Genomic DNA, 11696 nt, shown 5'->3' with positions numbered 1-11696 from the left:
GGCTTAACCCAAGACACCCTTGTTTCTTGCTCTGTGCTTACAAGTCCAGGGCAGGTGGGTGTCAAGGATCTGCTCATCAGAATTCCTCAGGGACTCAAGGTGGCCGAGGCTCCATCTCAACACGTGCTTCCACCACTGCAGAGGCAGGAGAAAAGGAACATGGCTAATGACATGCAGGCTCTCAAAGGCTTTCATCTGGAAGTGACATGTGACCTCCACTCATATTTATCAGCTGGATAGTATCATGTATCACACCTAAGTAGGAAATAGGCTGGAAAATGCAGTCTCTGTGTGTCTGGAAAAAGATGGAAATTGAATACCGTGGATCTAATGACCACCTCACCGCTAGTGAGAACAAGAGAAGGAGCTGGTTGGGGACATGTAGAAAGTTTGCCAGACCCCTTGAGATTTCAGCTATGTGGAAGGGCATGTCATTGAGGGCTGTCCGGCCACACTGCCGTGTGAATTTTATTGGCGATACTCTGCAGAAAAGTGAAGAAGATGCCACTCAGGTGGCTGGAGTGGAGGTGTATAGGGTGGGTGAGCCAGACAGCCAAGGAGAAAGAGATTGATGGAAGGAGTCTCAGAGGGGTTGAAAGGATACAGCATAAGATCTAGGTTGGAGAGAAAAGGAAAGAAAGTAAAAAGGAGTCAATAGTCTAGAGAAAATGGAATAATCAAAAGGGTAGAGGTTTCAATTAAGTCAAGGCACAGCTGTTTTGGGAATAAGAGTGAGACTGTTGGGGGTTGAGTCATGTCCCGTACAAAAGGCCTGTTCAAATCTTAATCTGCATTCCTGTGGGTGGCAGCCATCTGTAGCTAGGACCTCTTTTGAAGATGATGTAATGGGATCAGGGTGGGTCTTAATCCATATGTCCAAAGGTCTTATAAAAGGAGGAAATTTGGAAGCCGGAAGCCAGAGAAAGCTACAGGAAGAAGCCAGAACACCACAGACTTCGGGAGAAAGCATGGCCTTGTCAAGGCCTTGATTTTGGATTTCTAGCGTCCTAAACTGCAAGACAATAAATCCTTGTTGTTAAGTCAATCAGGGCGTGATCTTTGTCCTAGCAGCTCTGGCAGACTAAAACAGAGACAGAGTGAAAGATGCGGGGACAGAGGGCAGGGTTCACAATTCCCATGGCTTACTTGTTCAGGGTGGTGATGAGCTGGCTCAAGCACAGTTGTCATGAGCGTATTTGCAGTTGTGAAAAAACAAGAAACTGCAAGGCCAGAGTGTTGTCTGATCACTCACAGGAACACAACGGTGGAAGGGACACTGAACCCAGAACCCAAATCCTCTGTGAACGTGAATGCCAGTGGGGTGGTTGTTGACACAGGTTGGGGTGGAAGCTGGTATACCTGAAGGGCATTAGCCTCTCTGTGTGAGGGCACAGGGTAGTGGTCTGGACGCGGCAAGAGGGAGACTGGGAAATTCTAACAAATTCACCTCCTCCTCTGGGCCCCCAGTAAAGGGAGGGGTGTACTGATGATATCATTTCTTGCACAACATAAACACTCTACAGTGTTTATATTGGGGCGATATTTGGGCTGTCTCCATGTGAGAAAAGGAAAAGTCATCTCCTTTGGTAAAGACAGCAAACCGCAGAAGACGTCTTATGGACAGGACATCCTACATATTCATCAACCGTCATCTTCATGCCGGTATTTCCCAAGTCAATGGCTCTGGGCAGACCTCACTTCTCAGATTCCCACATCCAAATGACAACTTGGTGCCTCTACTCTGACATCCAAAATCGAAATCCCATCTTCCCAGTCATGTCCCCTCACGACCGTTTTATGGTTTCTTCTCGTGGTGGTGAATTACAGCATTGTCTCCCAGCTGCTCGTGTCAGAAGCCCGGGGCCCGCTGAGTCCTTCCTCTCCACATCCGCTAGTGTGCAGCCAGCGTGTCGATTCCATGGCGCTCTCCTCATCCCCCAGTGCTTCTCTGTGTGGCCTCTGCTGTCTCCCTTCGTGACTGTAGCCGCGGCCTGGCTGGTTTCCTGATCACTCATCTAACTTACACTCCCATCTGTTGTTCACATTGCAGCTGGGCTAATCTTTGTGAAATTAAAGCCTCTTCCCGGGATTGCCTGATAATTTTGGGGTGCAGAGCCCAGCTTGGGGCTGGGAAGCCGATCTCCCCTTCCCGGCCTGCTGCCAAACCCAGCGCTAATGGGAGGCCCCCAAGGCCCTGGGATGCACCTGGCAGCTGAACTGGGGTGGGCCATTCTATGTTGCTCACTGAACGCTCATGGGGTGCCAGCCCAGGGTGGGGGCGGCTGCTGTCTGGTCCAGCCTCGAAATGCTGCAAGGTGGGTGTCTGACCCCAACCCTCCTTATGAGTGACCTGGGCACCCCCAGGAGTGGAGGGTGATGGCAGAACATGGGTTTGAACCTATCAGGGGGACCCAGTCATCTTACCTGGTAGGGGGTGGGGGTGGCAGGGGTCACAGGGCAGGAACAAAGAGGGGAAGTTGGGCAGGGCCAGGTCACCGGGCAGCAGGCAGCAGAGAACCCGTCCTCAGGAGGCAGGGGGGCAGCAAGAGCTGGGCCACACGTGAGCCAAGGCTACAATCCCCCACGTGCTCCACTGTCCCGCTGGACTTTACTTATAAAACCCAGGTTCAAAGATAACATTATTAGCAATTTCAAGAGTCACCCACAGAGCGTTTACCCCAGCACAGGGCCCTTGTGAGCTTGGGGTGCTAGCAACTACACTGGTCCCACACTCACCAATGGGCCCTGCTGCTTCCCTCTTTCCTAAACATCCTTGAGTGGCTCACCTTCTGTTTGTTTAGGAAAAACGTCCCAGTGCTTTCAACCGGCTTTCATCTTTGGGCCTTCGATAGACTCTTCTCACTGCTGGGAACACGTTTACCCCCCACCACATCCCGTGGTCTAACTCCTGTTCCTCACTGAGGAGGTCTTGCTTCGGAGAAAGCTTCCGTGACTCTCTTGTTTAAGCAACTCCTTCGTTTGACACACATCCCTCCCCACCAGCCAAGATCAAATGCACCGAAACTTCACGTGGAAACGTCAGTCACAGGCATCCCCAAACAAGGACCAAAAATAAGCAAGCAACTTGAACACTGGACTGTAGACTTCTTCAGAAGTCTATAGCCCTTCTGATGTGGTTGGCTGGGGCAGAAGCCCAGGGTTTTGTGATTCTGTGATTATTAACAGATCACTTACATATACTTTATCTGCATTTATACACCAACAGTTCCCACTCTGATGCTGGGAGGTTATCCTCAGCACCTGACACAAAGCTCAACATGTGGCAACTACTCGTTAAATAGCTGCTGGCTAAATCAAGAACAAAAGAATTGAAGTTGTAAAATCAGGCTTCTGTGGTGGTCTAATACCATAAATCATGTATCCCCATAAGGGAACTTCCCCAAATATTACCATTAGCCTCTAGAGTGGAGAATCTTAACTGGAGGGTCCCATGGACCCCGAATGAATCCATGGGTTGGCTTGGGATGGAAGGACCATCCGTTTCTAAAATGAATGTGAAGCAATGTCCTGGGAGAAAGCCGTTTTGAGGCCAGAGCTTTGGAGCAGACGCCAGCTGCCTTCCTAGCTAGCAGAGGTTTTCCGGACGCCATTGGCCATCCTCCGGTGAAGGTACCCGGTTGCTGATGTGTTGCCTTGGACGCTTTGTGGCCTTAAGACTGTAACTGTGTAGTGAAATAAACCCCCGTTTTATAAAAGCCTATCCATCTCTGGTGTTTTGCATTCTGCAGCATTAGCAAACTAGGAGAGATTTTGGTAGTTTGGGGAAGGAGTTCATCAGCAGCTTTCAGCAGGTTCTCAATGGAATCTTGACTCCCCAAAGCTAAAGAGTCTTTGCTCTAAAACAGCAGTTGTTAAAAGCGAGGGCCCCAGAAAACCGCTTCAGCAGCATGGGGAGACCTATTTGAAACGCAGATTCTCAGGTCCCTCTCCGACCTCCTACATCGGAAACTCACCAGGAGGGGCCCAGCGACCCTGTGCGACGCCCTTCCTGTGGTTCTGGTGCCGACTCAAGTTTGAGAACCGCTGAAGAATTAGAAATAGGATGTTGTATTTCCAAATCGGTTGAGACAAAAAAATGGGGATAAAAAGTAACAGGCAGAGAGGGAGAGAGAAAAGGAAAGACAAAGCAGGCTGACAGAAGACAAAAGGAAGGCAGGAGAAATAAGCCCATAGGTCAGTAGTCAAAGCAAAGGAGAACAGTCTGCATTTGCTGACCCAGAGAGCCTTCGATTGGCGGTGATGGATTACGGAGAAGTTAAAAGAGCAGGTAGGTCTAGAAAGAAAACAGCAATTGGCATTTGTGGAGCCTGTTAACACTTACAAAGAGCTCTCACTGCACAATTTTGTAGGGAGAAGAGTGTGACAGTTTTGCAAGGTCAAGGGCTTGGCTGAATCAGCCCAGGAGCGCCCCAGCCCCCCCCTCCACCCCAGGCTGCGGACAGGGTGGAGCAGCAGCCGCGGAGCCGCCGTCCCCCACGTGTGCGTGATTGTCCTCTTTTATCCTGGGGCCAGCATTTTAGCACGTACTCTACCATAAAGTTAATTTCCTTTTTTAATGTAGCATTACTCATCAGAGGCATTTGTTTTGCTCCGGTAAATTTTTATATGGCCTCAAACTAATAAGTCTTCAAAACAATTCTTTTCTGATAGCTTCAGTCTTAAAGAAGGTAGAAAATTGCAGAAAGGTCAAGAGGCCACTTGTCAAAAAGCAGAAGATAAATCACAGGATATGCAAAATGAGCCTCCCGCAGGGTGAGCTGCCCGTCCCTTAGCCCAGGAGATGCACCTAAGGCAGGGAAGGCGCTGTCTCTGTTTGCATAAAGGCCGAGAGCGATCAGGTGGAGCTGGTGAGGGAAACACGGAAGGCAGAGCTGACTTTGACAGTGAAAAGAAAGGGGAGGGAGAGAGGGACGAAGGGAGGGACGATGAGGGAGGGAGGGAGGAAGGAAGAAAGAGCAAAGGAGAGAGAGAGAAGGCAGGGAGGAAGGGAGAGAAGGAAGGGAGGGAGGGAAGGAGGGAGGGATGGTGAAAGGAAGGAAGGAAGGAAGGAAGGAAGGAGAAAACAAAGAAAGGAAGCAAGGTGAAAAGAAAGAGGAGGAGATAACCTCAGGGAGACTCTAGGTTCCAACTGAGCTGCACCAGCTGGGACCTGTCCACAGCCCAGGGTGTGTGAACCCAGATGCCCAGCTGCAGCCCCAAGGGGCTCCCCTTAAGGTCAAAGGGAAAAACAGCCCCCCCCCCCCCCCCAGCTGAGGTCCAGCTCTTTGAACTCAGGCCCTGGGAGTTCTCAGTCAGGTGATGGGGCAGTGACTGGATTTCTCCGAGGCTCAGTTTCCTTGTCTTTCAAATGAAGACAACAAACTGACCTCACGGAGTTGTGAAGACAACCTGAAATAACAGGAAATGTCTGCCGTGAAACAGGTGCTCCATAGTTCTACATCTGCAGCAAATGTATTTAGTGCACCAACTACTAAATTTTGATAGAAAACAAAGCCTTTCCTTACGCTGCAGCAGTCTAGATGATCCGCTTAACACCATCTCAATCTAAAAGTTCAGACATGTTTAGATGTGAACCTTTTCCTCTGGAATGTGCTGGAATGTCCCAACTCTTGCTTTTGGACCGACTTTCCCTTTGGAAATTCAGCTCTTCTCTTGATACTTTGTTTGCACAGTTTCATCCGCAGGCAGGCCTGAGTTTTCTCCCCAGCCCTAACGGCGCTTGTCTAAACAGCCCGGCAAGCGTGTCCCCCTGGAGGCTCAGCCTTAGCTGGGGGAACGCTCACTCATTTATTCATTCATTCAGCAAATGTGTATGGAATGCTGCAAGGTGCTAAACCCAGTGTCGGGGTCCACGGTTCTCAGCTAAATTAGAAACCGTCCCAACCTCAAGGAGGTCTCAGCCTGGGGAGAGACAGGTTTTGCAGTGATGCTGCGTTATGGGTTGTGCGAGAGACAGGGAGAGAGGAATGGAGCAGGCCAGCGGCTACCGGATAAAACCTGACACACTCAGCAAAAGAGGCAAAAGTGGAGTGAAGAGAAAAATGAGGCTGATGCTCAACCTGAGGAAGTCCCCCCTCAGCAAAAAGAGGGCTGCCTGGGACCCCCTGCCTGGCGGGTGTGAGCTGCAGGGGAGGCGGCCCGTGCTGCAGAGAGCGCAGCCACTGCGGACTGAGATCGGCAGGAGAGAACGTTCCACCGAGGGCAAGGCTGGCAGGACACGTGGGCAGTGCAGTGTGGAAGCAGCACATGCTTGCTCGGGGAAAGAAGAAAGGCTGATGGGGGGAGGCTCTGTGGCTGTCGTTCCTGGACTTCTCAGTGTCTGCAGGTGATCTCAGGCTGGGCATGGGTGACATCCAGCATTTTCTGGATGTGACGTTATTTGGAAATAGAGTTGCTGCAGACGGCATTGGCCAAATCAAGATGAGGTCATAGCAGAGGAGAGTGGCTCGTGACCCAATATGACGTGTCCTTAGAAGAAGGAAGAGGAGACGTGGACAGACACAGAGAAAAGACTGACGGCAAGATTGGCTGAGGCCAAGGAGAGCCAAGGATGGCTACTAACCACCCAAAGCCAGTAGAGAGGCGGGGAACAGATGCCCCCCTGAAGCCTTCAGAGGGAGCAGACTCTGCTCACACCTTGAGTTCACACTGCCGGCCTCCAGAACCGTGAAAGAACAAATTTCTGTCGTTTTAAGCCACCTGGTGTGAGCTCCTCTGTCATGGCCATCCTGAAAACCTAAGACACCCAGCAACATCACACAGTGAAGAAATCCTGGCCTTTGGGGTCGGGCCTACCGGGTGTGAGTCCCAGGCCTGACCCGTCGTGGCTGTGGGGACTCGGGAAGCCTCTTCTCCTCCCCGGGCCGTGAACTGGGGGAGAGGCTAACCTAGGAGGGAGTCACGTATGAGACGCGTGTAGGACATATTAGATGTTTCAGGTATGGTGGTGGTGATGATTCTTACTGAAACCCAGGTGAGTTTTGACCTCTCCCTCTTCTCAGTATGCATCGGATCCCTAGCCAAGCCCTTTGCTTATCTCTCCTAATTGCTCCTCTCCCTTCCAATCCCCACTAGGTCCTGCTGCCCACCTCAGCACAGAATGACTCAGGCCCCTGGCATCCTCCTGTTTGGGTCACTCTCCATCCCCAGCCCCTCTGTCCGGAGAAAGCGCCTCATGCACAAAGTCGGCCCTTGGCACACCGGCTGAAAGGGGCCGCCGTCGCCCCGGAAGGCCTATCCCCCACCGCCGACATGTGCCACGTCCTGGTGTCTCTGGCCACGTGCTGAGTCGGCACTGTGAGTGTGACACCCATCCCTTTCAACCCTGGTGCCCAGTCGAGGGCCCTGTGTGTGGAAGTGCTCCTTACAGTGTGACCGTCACTGCGAAACACTCAACACTATCAGCAGATGAGTGAATGAAAGCACATTTACCTTTATGGTGGGGGAGCCTGTCCTCAGACGGGGCTGACTTAGCACCTAACTCCCCAACAGAGCTCCCAAATCACATTTTGTAGTTTTTAGGTTTCTGGAATTTACTTTATAAAAATAGAGTATGGTACCACATCCCAGGGCTCTTAGAGGCCACGTCCCAATACTACACACTCTAAAAGATCATAAAATACATCATAACAAAGATTACTTCCAATAAGAGAGCCTGGCTGGCTAGGGTTTTGAAATCTCTTGGTTTGTCAGACAAATACTCTGTTTCTGATCTGATTTTATTTGTGCATTATCAGCAAACGCTATAAATCCAAAGTATGTTGTTGGCAGGAGAGATGGATGGAATTGTTGGGAAGGCTGTAGGGTGGAAAACATAGTCAAGATTAAGAAAAAATGTTCAGAGAAAATGAGGAAAGGGTGGGCAAAATGATGAATCCAGTGAGGTTTTGGCCTAACAGTGGTCTGAGATCCTTTTTCCTCTTGGTGTCTTTATTTACAGAGGCCTTGACGTACCCCAAAGATGAGCGGAGGGTCTGAGAAATCTAGGAAGCCCAGCAGGCCGGCTGAGGAAATATTTGTGGACTGCCCCCTTATGCAGTTATTCCTAAGCTAAAGATCTTGGAAAAGGTAGAACATGCTTCTCTAGAGAAGAATAAATACCAAAGAGGATTTTCCCTTCCTCCCAAGCTCTGGTTTCAACTAATGCTTGGATAAAGTAGGTGCTCAGTAAAATACTTTTGAACTGATTAAAGTCAAGAATGATTGCTTGTGGCTGAGGTTCAAATTCTTGCCACATGAATTTGTGTTTTATACAGTTGAAAGCACGATTAGATTTACTTTCAAGAATGTTAAGTGACAGAACAGCTCTGTGGGATCTGAAGATAAAATGCGTCTCGACGGACATGTTCCAACTGTTCATTGTGTGTCTCTTTCAGAAGAGCAGCCACATGTCTGCTAAAAGGGAAATACGAGCATACCAAAAAATTGCTTATTTTACCTGAAAACAAAAACAAAAGGCCCCCATACCCCAGGGCACAAGTGACAGCCGATATAATAGCCAAATACTCATGACCTTTTGGGACCGGGTTTTTGTTGGGCATTGAATGGAAACACATTTACACCTAATAAACAGGCACTCACAGGCTGGGTTCTCACAGGAAATGACAAGCAAGAGGGTAGAATGGGCCATGCACATTTTTAAAAATCACTCTTTTGATTAGCTTTGTGGACACATAAACACACACACATACACACAAATCCTAAAACCTGCCTAATGGTGCTGTTTTGGGCATGCTAATTAGGATAGTGATGGGTGGGGTGGGGGGTGGGGAGGGGGATTTACTTAGAAATATTTGGAGCTTATCACACTTCAGCCTCTGTCCAAACACACATTCTTATTAAAATTTTCATTTCGTGTAACACCACACTGATGAAGCTCTTTGACAGTTCTTGTTAAATGCTGTATGCAGGGAACCATATTTAGCACGAGGGCCGCCCTGGACATATTTTCATGCAGATGGGAGACGCCCAGGTCTCTGGCTGCCCTGGTGCCATATTGCTGAGGTCTGTGTTGCCCCCACAGTTTTTGCCACAAGACCCTGCTGAGCTGGAGCCCCTGGGGGATGCCAGTAAAGCACCCCCCGGGAACGGGAGGAAATCAGAGACTGATGCTGTGTAATGTTTGTTTTGGGGGTGTGGGCTGATTATTTTCTCATATTCCTCCTTCCGCCACTTCCTAACTCTTCCTCTTTCCCTCTCCTCTGACACTGTTTTCACACAAGCAGCATCAGCAGAAAGAAATAGAAGGTTTCCCTCTGAACTCGGCTGCAGAGAGGTTTGGGAAATAAGCCCTGGGCTAAGCTGCAAAGTCAGAGCAGCCGCAGCCTTTATGGAGCCCAGAGGACAGCATCTGAAGGGGCTTGATGACAGTCTTGAGAGCTCAGAACAGGGCAGAGCAAGCTGTTGTCCACAGGGGAGAGGGCGAGAGCCCCAGCTTACATACTCAGAGGAATTAACTTGGACCAAGGAAAGGGTCACCAATCTTCATGAAGTAGTGGTATTTTGTCTTTGACAAAAGATGGGTGTTGGGTTTTAACAATACTGCCTCATCTGTTGAACATCCATTTATGTGTTTATTTGGAAAGCATTTTACCAAGAATGATCATTTAGGGGAAGGAAGGTAAGATGATGTACCCCTTACATGCAGCTCCCCCCCACCCCCCACACTGAACATTCATCACATCTTTCTCCATAGAAATGGCCACTATTGCATGTTGGTCTTAGGAGAAGGCAGAGGAAAAGTGCCCTCTCAAAAAATAAAAAATAAAAATAAATATTTTAATTCCTAATGCCTGTTACTTCACCATTATATCTTCATTCCTCTGAATCTTGAAAAGTTCCCATTTAAAATTTAAATACCCTTGTGGCAGAGGAGTAAGAATCAATTGTCAGTCCTGGAGGTTGTCCTGGGAATCTTTAGCCCTGAATTATTTTGATACCTCTAACACCCTGGCCTGGCCTGGTGTTGTCCACTACATTGGGCCTCAGATTTCATGGAAGTAAACTTTTCCTTCTGGCTATCTTACTTTCCAGGGCATGAGGGCAACTGAAATTTTATATTGCCTCAGGTACATTAATAAAGCTAAAAGGCAAACAATATATTGGGGAAATATTTGCAATATGTGGCAAAAGGTTAATTGCCTCAATATAAAAAGAGCTCTTGCCAATCAATAATAGATGAATATAACAATAGAAAATAAAAAAAAAACAACAAAAAAAACAAAGAGACAACTCTTAAGAGAAAGAATACAAAATGGTAAAAAAGTGAATAAAGAGGGCATGGTGACACTGGGGGAGGGATACGGGGCAGCAGAGGCCGGGTTGGAGCCGTCCAACCCTCCTCTTCCTCGCAAGCTCTGCCACTGCAATCCTTGAGACTGTGTGTGCTACTTGTGAGCCCGCCGCCCACCTGCCCCTCCGGGCCACTGCTCCCTGGTTCTCCCTTGCACTACCACCGCCAGTCCTGAGGGTCACCAGCCGGGGAACTCGCCCTCCCACCCCACCGACCGCCCGCGGGCCGGGGCCTCGGAGGACATGTAGCTGGAGTTCCCCACACTCCCACAGTGTGAAGGGGATGGTGGAGGAGCGGACCCATCCCATGAGATGAGAGAGGCAGGAAGTTTTACCTGGATGGTCTTTAGGTCCATTTTCTTCCGCTATGAAAAGCAAACTACCTGTGCTACAGAGACTTGGAATAATCCATAGGCTTTGCATAAGACAAAATACTGAAGCAAACTTTATTAAGCCAAACTTTCAGCAATTATTTAGATATTTAGTCTTGGATATTGCAGATAATGCAGTTGAAAATATAATATTTTTTTTTCCATGACTATAGAATGTACTGAGGGGAGCTTACAAACTGGAGGAAAAATTCTTGTCCGTGGAAATGTGGGGAACTCAGGAGTGCTGCACTCATCTTTGCAAACATTATGGAAACGTTCGGAATGGGATACAGGGATGCATTTGCCTATGTTCAAGAAAGACAATTCCGTATCGCTCCTAATGCTGCATGCGTTCATCAGCTTCAGGAAGATGAGGCCATCTCCTGAGCACAATTAACATCCCAGATGATGTCACCACTACAGATAGAAGGGTCATTATCCGTCCCTTCTGGCACCACAGGCTGTTTGAAGAGAGCACAGGAAAAAGATGATGGTTTGGGAAACAGGCTAGTGGCGACTGCACAGAATGGCTGACCCAAGAGCAACGTTGCAGAAGATTTGAATTTCTGTTTGGGAAGGAGAAAAAACTAGAGACGATAATAATGTGAAATGGTAAAAGCACAAGTAGCTTCTTTTCAGTTATATGTTGCTTCCAGACATGTTTCTCTGCAACTTATTGAACAACATTTTAAGAAGATGTTGGACTTCTGCAATGGATGACACTGATGGTTTTACTCCTTTTTGGGGTGTTTTTTTGTGTTTGTTTTTTGTTTTCCACTCTACAGATTTATTATAAACCAAGAACTTTGAACTTGCAGTCAGGTATTATTGCAAAAATGCACTTTTTGTACTTGAAATTTATTTGTATGATGTAAAATTATTACTTTAAACAAAATGCAAGTTAGGGGGGATTTGCTTATAAAACTTGCGTAGTTTAAAACAAAAGAATTTACTAAAGTTTGCTGAAAATTAAAAGAAAAGCAAAGAAAAACAGTTCAAACTCAAGTAATTAAA

The 11696-nt window shown here is 48.2% G+C and overlaps 1 pseudogene; it reads left to right on the top strand.

Moving 5' to 3' along the window:
* The first annotated feature begins 5987 nt into the window (after positions 1-5987).
* On the top strand, positions 5988-11216 carry LOC119506762 (annotated as a pseudogene).
* Positions 11217-11696: the final 480 nt, after the last annotated feature.

Source organism: Choloepus didactylus, chromosome 12 (genome assembly GCF_015220235.1).
Source record: "Choloepus didactylus isolate mChoDid1 chromosome 12, mChoDid1.pri, whole genome shotgun sequence".
Classification (NCBI taxonomy): domain Eukaryota; kingdom Metazoa; phylum Chordata; class Mammalia; order Pilosa; family Megalonychidae; genus Choloepus; species Choloepus didactylus.
Note: the sequence above shows the minus strand (reverse complement) of the source record. Positions and strands in the feature narration are given on the sequence as shown.